The sequence below is a fragment of the Trichechus manatus genome, unplaced genomic scaffold, assembly GCF_000243295.1.
Source record: "Trichechus manatus latirostris isolate Lorelei unplaced genomic scaffold, TriManLat1.0 scaffold00009, whole genome shotgun sequence".
Classification (NCBI taxonomy): Eukaryota; Metazoa; Chordata; class Mammalia; order Sirenia; family Trichechidae; genus Trichechus; species Trichechus manatus.
This window is the reverse complement of record NW_004443945.1, coordinates 21,826,995-21,842,242: the sequence shown is the minus strand read 5'-3', so window position 1 is coordinate 21,842,242 and position 15,248 is coordinate 21,826,995. Positions and strand designations below refer to the sequence as shown.

General features: G+C 40.5%; 1 long non-coding RNA gene across 4 annotated transcripts in view; it reads right to left on the bottom strand.

Annotated features, from left to right (window-relative positions):
* LOC111819474 (uncharacterized) overlaps window positions 1-12,958 on the bottom strand; it is a 108,257-nt gene extending 95,299 nt beyond the window's left edge. For 3 of the 4 annotated variants that reach the window (XR_002823081.1, XR_002823083.1, XR_002823080.1), the window contains exons 1-3: window positions 9,670-9,941; window positions 9,017-9,150; window positions 7,897-8,178 (exon numbers count right to left, since the gene is read on the bottom strand). This is a non-coding gene — a long non-coding RNA (uncharacterized LOC111819474). Of the gene's footprint in view, window positions 1-7,896; window positions 8,179-9,016; window positions 9,151-9,669; window positions 9,942-12,912 lie in introns of those variants that run through there. The other variant, XR_002823082.1, reaches the window with a different exon arrangement.
* Window positions 12,959-15,248: the final 2,290 nt, after the last annotated feature.

The following is a 15,248-nucleotide window of genomic DNA, read 5'->3' as shown; positions in this document are numbered from 1 at the left end:
CCTGCACCATCAGGGCTCCAAATCTTTACGGAAGCAGACTGCCCCATCTTTCTCCTGAGGAGCTGCTGGTGGTTTCAAACTGCTGACCTTTTGGTTAACGACTGATCGCTTTACCCACTGCAGCACCAGGGCTCCTTATCTTGTGCTAGCCACATTTTAATTCCTCATCTTCAAAGAGGGAATAATACCTTCTTTTAAAATTTTATTTTAGTTTTAGTGAACATATACATAGCAAAACCCACTCCCATTCCACAGTTTTCTAAACATAATGACATTGGTTACGTTCTTCACATTGTGCCAACCTTCTGGTTATTTCTGTTCTAGTTGGGTCACTTCCATTTAGTCCATCTCCCTGCCTCCCAACCTTCTCATCTATGCTTTGAAATAGTTGTTGACCCTTTGGTCCTATGTAGATTTTTTTTTTTTTTTTTTTAAAGAAATGCAGTGCTCAAGGGTGACAATCTTTACTCTTTGGGCTAAGATGTTACTTAGTTTAAAGGTGTCTTCCGAGGATAGTTTCAATTCAAGGTTTGAAGAGTAATTCAGGGCCATAGTCTTGAGGACTCCTCCAGCCTCAATAGATCCAGTAAGTCTGAATTCTTTAAGGGGAGTAATATCTTGATACTTGACTGAAGTCTATAAGGATCAGTAATGTATGGGAAGGCATTTTGTAAACTGTAGCACTATATAAATGCTAAGAATTATTATCTAGTATCAGTAAATGCATGATTCTGAAATGATAAATGATGAATGTATTTCATCAAAATTAAATGTTTTTCTTTTCAAAAGTCACTTAAAATAATGAAAAGATAAGCCACAGACTGAGAAAATATTTGCAAGAATATATTTGATAAAGGATATATATATATATCCATCGTCATCAAGTCAATTCTGACTCATGGCAACCATACAGTTTCCAAGGCTGTAAATCTTTACTGAAGTAGACTGCCGTATCTTTCTCCCATGGAGCGGCTGCTGGGTTTGAACCACCGACATGTCAGTTCACAGACTAGCACTTAACCGCTGCCACACCAGGGCTCCTAAAGGATATATATGTATCTCGTTGCACAATCAAGGCTCCTTTATAGACACACACATATACATGATATATATTATATGATTTATTCGATTATATATATCAAAACTCAATAATAGGGGACCTGAGACCATCAAGAAAGCAGTGCCAGGAGCAGAGCGCGTCCTTTGGACCTGGGGTCCCTGTGCGGAGAAGCTGCTAGTCGTGGGGAACATTCATGAGAGAGAAAGCCTTTCCCTGGAGCTGACACCCTGAATTTGGACTTTTGGCCTACTTGACTATGAAGAAATAAATTTCTCTTTGTTAAAGCCAAAAAAAAAAAGAACTCAATAATAATAAAATAACCCAACGGGGCAAAAAATTTGAACAGACACTTCACCAAAGAAGATATATAGATGACAAATAAGCACATGAAAAGATGCCAACATCATTAGGCATTAGGGAAATGCAAATTAAAACCACAATGAGACACCACTTCACACCTATTAGAATAGTTAAAATGAGAAAAATTGATCATATTAAGTGTTGGCAAGGATGTGGAGGAACTGAACTCTCATACTGATTGTGGGAAAGTAAAATGTTACAACCACTTTGAAAACCAGTTTGGTTGTTTCTTTAAAAAGTTTAGCATTCACCTACCATTTGATTCAGCCATTTTACCCAAGGGAAAGAAAAGCGTATGTTTATACAAATGTTTATAGCAGATTTATTGATAATAGCCCAAAACTGAGAACAGCCCCCAGATGTTGGTTGTTCCTGTAAGTTGCCGTAGAGTTGATTCCCACAAATGTTTATAGAAGCTTTATTTGTTATAGGTAAAAACTGGAAATAACCCAAATGTTTATCAACAGGTGAATAGAGAAATTGTGTTATATCCAGTGGAATATTCTACCAACCCAAACCAAACCCACCACCGTCAAGTGGATTCCAACTTATAGTGACCCCATAGGGTTTCCAAGGCTGGAAATCTCTATGGAAGCAGACTGCCACATCTTTCTCCAGTGGAGCTGCTGGTGGTTCTGAATCGCCAGCCTTTCAGTTAGCAGGCGATCGCTTTAACCACTGCACTACCAGGGTTCCCGGAATACTCTAAAGCAGTAGAAAAGAACAAACCATTGCTAAATGCACAAACATGGATAAACGTCAAAATAATTAGGCTGAGTGAACAAAGCCAGACAAAGGACATACTGTATGATTTCGTTTATGTAAATCACAATAAAATGCAAACTAATCTATAGTGATAGAAAGCAGATCAGTGGTTGCTTTGGGGAATTGGTGAGAGGAGGAAAGAAGATATTACACAGGAGGAAAAAGCCTCTGGAATGACGGATGTGTTCACTATCTTGATTGCAGTGACAGTTTTATAGGTACAGGCAGTCCCTAGGTTACGAACATCTGACTTACGTACAACCTGCAGTTACAATCTAACCCTTGCAAAGTCTATTATATTAAAAATTTGAAGTGCATACAATCGTTCATAATAATAAATGGGCTCTACTTTGTGACGCCCATCAAACACTATTATTATTATTACTGTATTATTATATTAAATAGATTTTAGTGTATCTGGAAGTGTTTCTTTAATGTCTTTTATGTGTAGATACTGTATACCATACACGAAGACAAACATTTGACTGACATTAGATATGAACTGTGCCTAACTGTTCTGACTTATGTACAAATTTGACCTAAAGACAGACTTAGGAACAGAACTCATTTGTAATCTGTGGACTGACTGTACGTACGCATGTCAAACATCCCTAGGTGGCACAGACAATTTGTGCTTGACTACTAACCTAAAGGTTTGTGGTTCAACTCACCCAACAGTACCGCAGAAAAAAAGGCACGACAATCTGCTTCCGTAAAGATTACAGCCAATGAAACCCCATGGAGCATGCTGTTCCACTCGTAACATGAGTTGTCATGGGTTGGAATCACTTCGATGGCAACGAACAACAACATACGTACGTCAAAACTTATTAAATTGTACGTTTTAAATACAATGTAGTTTATTATCTGTTTATTATACCTTAATGACATACCAAGTTAAATAAGACGCAGTCCCTGCCTTCATGAAGTTGTTTTGGAGGAAAACAGACATAGAGGCCAAAGGCTTACCACTCATTTAACATCTGGAAGTTTGCACTAGTTATTAGACTCACACACACGCATAAACATATACATACACACACACAAATAGCAGAATACAAATATAAACAGCTTGTCTCTAATCGTTAGGGTGAAACAGTTGAGAATAATCTAAACTTACACATAACTCTACATCAAGAAAGGAAGAAAAATATTTGGAGATGGGTTCTTATTGAGGAGAAAAAAGCGTAATGAGGGAAATTTCCGGAGTAAAAATTGCTTTTAAAAAAAACATTGTTTATATCTTAGTTTATATATCGGGATTTGTGTGTGTATTTTTTATTTTAAAAATTTTTAAATTTTATTTAGTTTGTCATTGCTTTGTTGAGAATATATGTGGCAAAATATACACCAACAGTTTCTGCATGTACAATTCAGTGACATTGACATTGACTGCATTCTTTGAGTTGTGAAACCATTCTCACCCTCTCTTTCTGAGTTGTTTCTTCCCCATTAACACAAACTCACTGCTCCCTAAGGTTCCCATCTAATCTTTCTAGTTGCTGTTGTCAGTTTGATCCAATATAGATAGTTCTTAAAAGAGCATAATGCTCAAGGCTGATATTTTTTACTAGTTAAGCTAAACTATTGTTTGGTTTTAAGAAGACATCAGGTGATATTTTTGGTTTAAGGTTTAAAGACTATCTCAGGGCAACAGTGTCAGGGGTTCACCCAGCCTCCATGGCTCCAGAGACTTTGGAGTCTATGAGAATTTGAAATTCTCTTCTATATTTTCTCCCTTTTGATCAGGATTCATCTATAGAATCTTTGATCAAAATGTTCCCTACTGGTAGCCAGGCAGCATCCAGTTCTTCTGGTCTCATGGCAAAGGAGACAGTTGTTCATGGAGGCAATTAGCCACACATTCCATATCCTTCTCCTATTCCTTACTGTCCTTCTTTGTTGGTGCTGGTGAATATAGACTAATTGTGCATTGGGATTTTAATATTGTACAAAATTGTGTCGGGCAGAAACAGTCAATATTTAGTGAAGCCCACCAGAGCATAATGTTTTATACTCAGAGTGAACTAGATTAGATTTTTTTCTCACAGATTTGTTCCCTTCCTACCTTTCCAGTATTGTTTCTTGCAGCTCTGCCTTCTCCCACCCCACCCTGCAGTTTATGGTTTAATGGCAGAACGCTGAACAGATTCACCTTCCTGCCTCTTGCTTCCGTGCCTTTGCTCATATTCTCTTTGCCAAGATGGTTCCATCTTTTGCCCCTAACCCACCCTGGTTAACTCCTACTTGTTCTTTACACCTCAGCTCAGATATCACCTCTTCCATAAAGCCTTCCCTGAAGAAGAAGAATGCTTAAAGATCCATCCCTTAAAATCCAAGGCACAAAAATTGATCTCTATTTACCTAGAGCAACAGAGGAAGAAGGACAGTCAGGAATAGGAGAAGGATATGGAATGTGTGGCTAATCACCTCCATGAACAGCTGCCTCCTTTGCCATGAGACTAGAAGAACGGAGTGGTACTCAGCTACTGTTACTGAACATTTTGATCAAAGATTCCATAGAAGAATCCTGATCAAAAGAGGGAAAATGCAGAACAGAATTTTAAAATATCATAGACTCCAGACTTTCTGGAGCCTTGGAGGGTGGATGAACGCCTGAAACTACTGCCCTGAGATAATCTTTAAACCTTAAACCAAAAATATCCCCTGAAGTCATCTTAAAACTGAACAATAGCCCTGGTAGTGCAAGGGTTAAAGGGCTTGGCTTCTAACTGAAAGATCAGCAGTTCAAACCTACCAGCGGCTCCAAGAGAGAAAAGACTTAGTGGTCTGCTCCCATAAAGAATTACAGCCTAGAAAACCCTAGGGGCAGTGCTACTCTGTCATATAGGGTCACTACAACAGCACCTAACAACAACAGTAAAAAATGTGGGCCTTGAACATTATGTTCTTTCAAGAACTATCTATATGGGGTCAAATCGACAACAGAAACTGGAAAGATTAGGTAGGAACCCTGGGGGGCAGTGAGTTTATGTTAAGGAGGGAGGAACAACTCAAAAAAGGAGAGTGAGAATGGTTGCACAACTCGAAGGATGCAATGATGGTTCAAATTATCTTACATGTTTGTAACGTTAGAGTTAAATTTAGCCAAGAGATGAAATTTACATTTGGGGAAATAATAACAATAATTAGAGTGAGATAGCTCTGGAGTTCAAGTCCTCTGCTGTATTCACGCCAAGGCTACTTTCCCCAGGCTGCTCCCGGCCAACTACTGTGCATGGTGGGGCCACTACAACCTGGTGATTCCAGCTCAGCATGGGACTCCTCTAGCAGGCAAGCTTTGCTGTGGGGTTCCCCATCACACTGGCTGAGATTTTCTCAGATCTACACTGCAGTCTGAGTCTCCTCCTACTCAAGCCTCCTTCCTTTCCACCCACTTCACAGGTGTCAGACCGGGGCATCACAATCTGCTTAGTTTTGCTCCCCCTCTTGTTTAACTTCACAGGTATTTCCCTCAATAAATCTATTGCACTTCTAATTCCACCTTGACATCTGCTTCTTGGAAGACCTGAACTACACATATCTTCAAAGGGTTATTATGAAGGTTAAATGAAATAATTCATGTAAAGTGCTTGGCATTGTGTTGGATTTATAGCAAAATTTCACTAAAAACTAATTGTTAAAATTTCGACAAAGAATAAACTTGAAGGAATCATGCTGGTCAACTTTAAGACTTACTATATAAAGAGCCCTGGTGGTGCAGTGGTTAAGCATTCAGCTGCTAACCGAAAGGTCAGCAGTTCAAATCCACCAGCCACTCCTTGGAAAGCCTATGGGACAGTTCTACTCTGTCCTGTAGGATAACCATGAGTCGAAACCAACTCGACGGCAGTGGGTTTGGTTTTTTTTGGTTTATAAAGCTACAGTAATCACGATAGTGGGGTACTGACAAAGGAATATAGAAACAAAGGTCAATGCAACAGAATAGAGAGTCCAGATATAGCCCCACATGTATATGGCCAGTTTATTCTGACGAAGGTGCAGAAGCAATTCAATGAAGAAAGGATAGTCTTTTCAACAAATGGTGCTGGAAAAACTGGACATAAATAGGCAAAAAATGAACCTTGACCTTGACCTAACTTCACAACTTATACAAAACTTAACTTAAAATAGATCATAGATCTAAAAATAAAACCACAAAACTTTGAGGAGAAAATATTTGTAACCTAGGGTTAGCTCTTAGAGATTATACCACATAAGCATGACCCATAAAAGAAAAAATTGATACATTAGGCTTAATCACAGTTAAAAACTTTTGTCTGTGAAAGATACTGTTAAGAGAAGGCAGAGATAAGCTACAGACTAGAAGATAATATTTGCAAATCAAATATTAAACAAAGGACTTATATCTAGAATATGTAAGAACTCTCAAAACGCAACAGTAAGAAAACAAACAACTCAATTAAAAAACAGACAAAAGAACTGAACGATATTCACCAAGGAGAATATAAAGATGGCAAATGAGCACCTGAAAAGATGTTCAACATCATTAACCATTAAGGAAATGCAAATTGAAATCACAAGGAAATACCACTGTGCAGCTAACAGAATGGCTAAAATAAATACAATACCAAGTGCTGATAGGATGAAGAGCAAATGAAACTGTCATACATAGCTAATGGGAATGCAAAATAGTACAGTCACTTTGGCAGTTTCCTGTAAAGTTATATATAGACTTACCATATGACCCAGCAATCCCACTCCTGGGTATTTACCCTGGAGAAATGAAAACCTGTGTTTACACAAAAACTTGTACAAAAATACTTACAGCAGCTGTATTTTCAATCATCAAAAACTGAAAACAATCCAGATGTCCTTCAACAGATGAATGTATAAACTGTGGCATATGTGTGCAACAGAATACTACTCAGTAATGAAAAGGAGCAAAGTATTAACAAATGCAACAACTTGGGTGATTCTCAAAGGCATTATACTGACTACAACAAAAGATTATGTACTTTATGATTTCATTTATATGGCATTGTCTAAAAGAAAAAAACTATAACACTATAAATAACAGTTGTGATTCTGACTCATGATGACCCCATGTGTTTCAGAGTAGAACTGTGTTCCATAGAGTTTTTAATGGCTGTTATCTTTGGAAGTAGATCACCAGGGCTTTCTTCCGAGTGGATTCAAACTGCCAACCTTTTGGTTAGTAGCCAAGTGCTTAACTGTTTGTGTTACCCGGGGACTTGACAAAACGATAGTGATGGCAAACTTATCAGTGGCCAGGGGTTAGGGATGAGAGGAGGGTATGACTGTAAGGGGCAGCATGAGGAACTTTTCTGGGGAGATGGAATTGTTCTTGACTGTGGGGGTGGTTATACGAATCATACGTGTGTTAAAACTCATAGCACTGTATACCAAAAAAAGTCAATTTCACAGTGTGATAGTTTAAAAAATAAAATTAATTTCAAAACTAATTATTGATGTAATAAATATTGATATCTTTGAATGTATATTATGTAAATAATGGTTGTCCTTGATTGGTCTCTAATTATTTTATGTATTCCTAGTGTTCACTTCCCCTACCCTACTAACTCTCCCACTCAGCCCGTGCCAACCCTCCTTTACTGTGTTCTGAAATCTCATTCAATCCTATAGTCAGACTAGGGAGATTTTGTTCAGAAAATTAGTTCAGCAAAGGATAGCAACAAAATACTTTGAAGATTGCATAGTCAATTTACCTGCAGATAATGATGGCGATGATGATGATGATGATGATGATGATGATGCTGTCAATCATGATAACAGTATTCTGAAATTCCAAAGCCTTTCTCAGTGGTTCATTCATGTAGGAAGAGCCTAACAGACATCATTAACAGTAACTCCTCTCCTTGGCATGAAAGTCAGCAAGTCATGGCTAAAAATGTGGTCAGGATTCCCTGGGCATGCCCAGAATGACCCATCAGTGTGACTTTGAAGGACGGAAGGATTCTTTCTGCTTCGTGGGAGGACTCTCAATAGGTCTGCACAGGAAGTGAAAGCCACAGAAATAACTCTATGCGGCTTGGTCCCTCTCCTTTTCACTTGTCACTTTCTAATCAAGTTCTAACTCGTCATCAGTAGCTGACCCTGTTTCTAAAACATGGGCACTCTTGGCTACCGGGTGCCCACTGAATGGCAGATGTTTGGCCCTGGTCAAGTGGAGAAACAATAAAGGCTGGCATGGAAGTACCCACGACATCAGTTATGTGTGGCAAATATATGCATTGACCACCGTCCACCCTTTGTGTTGTCAGTTTTTCTCCAAAGCGTTCCCCTTTCCCTGCCCCCCACAGGACTGCTCTGAGGTAAAATTTCCTAAATAAGGCTAATGATTGTCTAGTGGAATGCAAGATTTCACAAACCTTATTTATTTCCTGGCAGTTCATCCACAGTTTTTAAGTTCACCAAGGCTTTTGTGTGTGACTTTTGTGTGTACAGAGAACTCTGAGGTTGTCCCACTTAATGATATTATTCCGAATTTTGCTGAGGTGATCAGGCATTCTTAGGACAACACATGCCTGAAGTGCTTTCTCCTAAAGAACCACACTGGCATCCAAAGAAATAATTAAACGACGCTGAGATGCTGTCTTTTATTTACCAAATTGGCAGAAAATAAAAAAATGATCTTGTTTACACCCTCACTCTGCAAGTTCGTGGCTTGACTGGACTAATCTCCAGGGCCCCGTCTCCAGCCAGTGTCCTCTGCCTATCCCACACAAGCTCATGTTTTACTTTGCTAATGTTAATTTACTATTATTTAATAAAGTTTACTACTTTTTCCATTATAAAAGCAATATGAGCTCAGTACAGAATTCTCACCTTCCGTGCAGGAGACCCAGGTTCAATTCCTGGCCAATGCCCCTCAAGCACAGCCACCGCTCGTCTATTGGTGGAGGTTTGCGTCTTGCTATGATGCTGAACAGGTTTCAGGGGAGCTTCTAGACTAAGATGGACTAGAAAGAAAGGCAATCACCTTCAGAAAACCAGCCAGTGAAAACCCTCTATATCACAATGATCTGATCCCATTGGGCATAGTATCTCCATGAGCTGGAAGCTGAGTCAATAGCAGCTAACAACAACATAGAAAACATATAAAATACCAAAAGATGCAAAGAAGCAAAACTCACAGAAAAAAAAAAACCCAAACCTGTTGCATTGAATTAATTCTGAATCATAGCAACCCGATAGGGCAGAGGAGAACTGCTCCATAGGGTTTCCAAGTCTGTAATCTTTACGAAGCAGACTGTCACATCTTGCTCCTGCAGAGCGGCTGGTGAGTTGAAACCACTGACCACTTGGTTAGCAGATAAGCACTTAAGCACTGCACCGCCAGGGCTCCCTCACCCATAGATAATCACTATGAAAATGTCGACATTTCTCACAACGTTTTTTGGTAAGCAGTGTTTAGCCAATTTTTAAATAAAGGTGACATTAAATATAGTATTCTATTGCTTACTTTTATTTTCACTTACCATCTTACCAAACACAGCCTCCTACTATCATTCACTTCATTTAAGCAGGACGGTATTCAGATCAACAATCCTTAGCCCAAATGATAGTTTTAATGTCTTGTCATAAGAAATCACACCACCTATGGCTGCGCAGTTGCCAGGTTAAATGCTGTTAAAGCCTTTGCTGTCTCTCCAGCCTTTGCCCTAGGGAGCTCTGGGGAGAGAGAGAATCAACATTTACATGGGTTTTTCACTTCTGTTGAAGAGCTTTGTGGCTAGCAAACCTCACCTGCCCTTAAAGAGCCTCTTGAGATCCAATACCATGTTTCTTAGAGAATCTAAAATGAGTTCATGCAATACCCTGGCATCCTTCCAGCAACTCCGCAACGCAAGGAGGAGATACACATCTGGTTCTAGTGTTACCATCCTTATTAAACCCTAATTTCTTCTCTGGAATAACACCAGCTGCCACAGTTTAGAGTTTTGTTTTCTAAAGCCCTCCTCAGTGTTTCCTGGAATACCCAAGAAAAACAAACACCCATTTGCTACAGTCTTTCAAATCTGCTTCCTGTGGAATAATGACAACAGAGGATTCCAACAGCTCCACAAAGTCTCAGAAGTTACATAAACCATTTCAATCTCATTCAGACTTGTGCTCCAGAATCAAGGAGCAATCACAAGAGAAAACTTCCCTGAACAACCAAAGACAATGCAGAAAAGCACCAAGCATCTGAGTTTACAACTATAGATATTTTTTCTTTTCTGAATTTTATTTCTTTTGTTGTTGTTGAGAACATACACAGCAAAACATACACCAATTCAACAGTGTCTACACATACAATTTAGTATAAAAAAAGCTTAAAAAAGAATATCTCAAGGTTGATAGAGTTAGAGCGGTTTTCTGCTCTGGTAACACCTGAATTTTAATACAGTTCCATGTAGTGCTTTACGTGATGGCATTTAAGTCCATTTCCCTGGATAGAGCTAGGGAACTGGACTTGGGATCTATTTCTTGCCCTGGCTTCTTGTTCATTGATGTTTGTTCCCTTAATATTGTTGCTCCATCCCCTTCTTCCTCTCTTATCCCTCCCTACAAATTTCTTCGAAGATGAGCGTCACTATCCACTTTTTCTCCTCCTTACATAACAGAGGCCTGATATCTTCTGCTTTGTTAAGACATCGCAATTAGTATCTCTTTAATGGATGCTCCCATTTATCATTTGTAATAAAGTGCTAAAAATGAGGCAGCCTGTATGCAGTGGTGGCGCAGTGGTTAAGCACTCAGCTACTAACCAAAAGGCTGGAGGTTCGAATCCACCAGCCGCTCCACAGGAGAAAGATGTTGCAGTCTGCTTCTGTAAATATTTACAGCCTTGGAAACCCTGTGAGGCAGTTCTACTCTGTCCTATAGGGTCACTATGAGTTGGCATCTACTCGATGGCAATGGGTTTGGTTTTTGATTCTATGCAATGTCTATAATTGACTGGGAAACTGATCACTGGACTTTGAATACTCTAGGTGCATCCCCCTTGAACATTTTAGAGCATCTCAGCTTGTTTGAGATGTTTTTAGTGTGTAAACATGCATACTGAAAAGCAGCTGGCATATCAAGAACCTTTTCTCCACTGATTTTTCACTGATCTTTCTAATCTTTCTAGGAAAAGAAACCATGACTAATCTAACAGGTATTCCTTTTAGCAATAAAAATGATAGCATTGACTTAAATGCATACATTCTCTTTATTTTGGAGTTTGTGTTCTACTTTTAATACTTAAATCTTTCTGAGAGGGAGGTAGGGACAGTGATATCACCTCCATTTTACAGATGAGAGAAGCATGTCCCAGAAATTTGAAGTGACATCCAAGGCAGAGCTGTGATGAAAATCTAAGTTTTATGACTTGAATCACATGCTCCCGTCTCTACACATGAAAGTCTGTTTACAGCATCATAATATGTAAACATAGAACATATACAAATCTTTTTAAAAAAGTAAATAGTTGACAGAAGATTTTGAGTGTTTGTGAACATGGTACATGCAAGACATACACATGATTATGTGCGAACCCAGTCACTCACGCTAATGAGAGAGCGACCCAGAGAAAGGTCAGAGATAGTTGAATGAATACATGAATGAAGAATGAGGGCCTGCCCCAGCCCCAGGCACAGCAGCCACTGCCAATATAGAGACTCTAAGGGCAACCACAGGGTTCTGCCTGCTCCAGAACATCTCCTCCTATGTCGTGATGTCACATGTCCCTTCCACTTACTCTGACAGAAGGAGCCCTGATGGCACAGTGGTTAAGTGCTCAGCTGCTAACTGAAAGGTCAGCAGTTTAAACCCACCAGCCACTCCATGAGAGAAAGATGTGGCAGTCTGCTTCTGTAAAGATTACAGTCTTGGAAACCCTATGGGGCAGTTCTACTGTGTCCTGTAGGGTCACTGTGAGTTAGAACTGACTTGATGACAATGGGTTTGGTTTTGGGCTTTTGCCCCGCTAGCTCTGCCACGCAGCCTCTGCTAAGAGTCAGACAGCCAGGGTAGACGGTTTTCCCCAGCCCTGGGTAAAATTCACTTTTATGATCTGGGAGGAAATGGAAATGGTGGGTTAGTCCTTTCCAGTGAGCAGATTTATACCCATTCAATTCATTCAGAAAATATATTTATTCTCCTCTGTTCTCTTCCCATGTCACCACCCCTATCATTTAACTTACCACAGTGTTTACGTGCCTGTCTCCTCTGTTATTGTGTGAGCAACATGATGTTGGGAATGCGCTAATTCACTGTAAAGTGCCTATTACAGTTCCTGGTATAGTCTGCACTCATTAAGTAATTGTCCAAATGAAGGAATAAGAACTATATGCTCATCATTAGGTCTAGGTTTTCTTGCGTTTAGGTGATGGTAATGATGACGATGCTATTAGTTAACATTTGTCAGTACTTACTATCTGCCAGACTCTGCCACATCTTTTACACACACAATCCTTTTTAATCTTCTCCAGCCCTTATGAGGTAGAAATTTTCACTAGTCACTGTGAAACAGTAGTAGTAACAGCAGTAGCATCAGAACCTGTCTAACTTTAGGGAGGATAATAAGACTCAAGATCAGCACAAAGCTGATTCCCGTGAGGTGAAGGTCAGACATACCTCCACTCTCCAATCTTTTTACCAGTTCTGACACCAGCTGTCCCTCCCACAGCACTACTTCTCTTCCGGGTTCGATAATTCATTGGAATGGTCACACAGAACTCCCAGACCATACTTACAGTTAAGTGGTTTATTAAGGAAGTAACAGGCTACTGCTCAGGATCAGGATCAGGAAGCATACAGGCAAAGTCTGGAAGGCTCTCCCGAAGTGGAGAGCACATCCCTCCCTTCTTTAGTGCAAGACAGCTCTCTCAGCTTCTCTTAGCCATGCATGCAAGCAAGCAGGCCCTTATCTCTGCCATGCATGCCCCCTCTTAGCTGTGCAGGCCTCCTCTCAGCCTCCTGCCGACAGGCCTCCTCTCAGCCCCCTGAGGACAGGCTTCTTGGCCCCCTCAGGACAGGCTTCTCTGCTTCCACCTCCACGCTGTGAACTGACCCAGCTCGTAGCCAGTGTAGCAGTTTTCTTCAGCTCTCTTTGGCTGCACTCCTGGCAGCAGGTTTCTGCCATCACCATCAACTGCTGCAGGGCCCCTTCTGGGCCTACTGCCACTGACTGTGCTGCAGGGCCCCTTCTGTGTCTTCAGTGTTACAGCCCTTGACCTGTGTTATAGCTCTTTTAGGAGGTTCCTTGCCTCACCTCTCTTCTTTCTTCCTTCTGCTTTTGTCTACCGACCTCTGTGGGGTTGCCTGAATAGATAAGCAAACTCCTCAACAATTTCAAGGCATGGCCCTCCCACCAGGGCCACAAACTGGCCAATCCCTTCTTGGAAGGCCACAGACACTTCATGTGCATAGTAGGCTACAGCCATTCCATTTGCATAGTCTATCCCTGCAACCTGTTGCCATCCAGTCAATTCTGACTCATAGCGACCCTATAGGAGAGAGTAGAACTGCCCCATAGGGTTTCCAAGGAGCGGCTGGTAGATTCTAATTGCCAGCCTTTTGGTTAGCAGCCATAGGTCTTAACCACTATGCCACCAGGGTTCTAGTCCCTGCAAGGTACATACAAATCACAGGGTAGGCTATAGCCCAGGGCCAGACAAAAAGTATCAAACCACAAATTGTTTACAGTTTCCCCAGGAAACCTCAATCAAACTGTACAAAAGTAACAAACCCTCTGGGGTAGAAAAGAAGGGCAAAAGTAACTCCTCAGAGCTTAGGGGAAAAATCTTTCCATCAGTTTTTCCAAAGAACCAAGGCAAAAGGACACATAAAGAAACTCATTTCACCATAGTTACACACACAGATTAGGAAATTGAGGCCCAATCGGGTTAAATAATCTGCCTAAAACCACATGGTGAGTATGTGGCAGAATCATGTCTGTTCGACTCCAGAGTGAATTGTCTTAACTTCTTCACTATTCTGCTGGCCATACTGCCTAAACCAGGAAGCCAATGTGTGGTCCTGACCGTGGTCTTTGAAAGAGGATAGAACAGATTCCCTGGAAATCTGGAAACCAAGTCACCTTAGCTATGGGGAAAAAATGTAGAAGGCAGAGTTCCTTCTTCAAGGAGCTTACAACTGTAATAAGGAGATGAGACCAACACATATATTAATGAGAGAGTAACCAGACACAAGAAACTGTCTAGATAGCCACTCATTCATCCATGCCATACCTCCACTAGTTGGTGAGGGTATGCTATGTGCTCCACCCTATGCTATGTGCTTTACATCTGTTATCTTAATCATTCTTCTTGGCTGCTAACCAAAAGGTTGACGGTTCAAACCCACCCAGCAGCTCCATGGTACTATGGCTATGTGTATGTCTTATAACTCGCATTCATTCATTCATTTAACAAACATTTACTTGCCACCTACCATAAACTGTTATTCAAGACAGAAATGATCCTCTGTTGTGTTTGAGCCTTTTTACGTTTTGGGGTCAATTTGTTATTGGAATCTAGGCTACCCCAAGTAATATAACTAAGCTTGAGAATGCAACTTTGAATGGGAGCCATGGACGGTAGGTTACTAAAGGGCAAGGCATCTTCTGTCTAGCAGATTCCTTGTTATTTGGGTTAGATCATCTGTAAGGCTTTCAGAATCTAGGAACCCTCTCAACAGGAGGAGGGCCCCACAGGTGACATTTTAGTTCAGCCTCCCCTCACTCTTTTTTCCTCCACCCTTCATTGACCCTCCCCACCAACTGCATCTTAACTCTGAAATGGCACATTCAGGTGTTCAGAGGATAGTTGAAACAAAGGATACACAGGTACAAAAATAAGCCAAAAAACGCACTTGAGGCTTCACTAGTACTTTTCCAACATATTTTGGTGGGCCATGCGTAAAAAACAAATCTACAAAAAAAAAATCAATTGAAAATATGAGTAATAGGAGGAGAGTTCCGGCAAAATGGTGCTTTAGGCAGAAGCACCACGCCGTCCCTCCACAACAAAGATCCGAAAAACTAAGCCAAACAGAGAATACAACAATCCTGAAACCCTAAAACATCAAA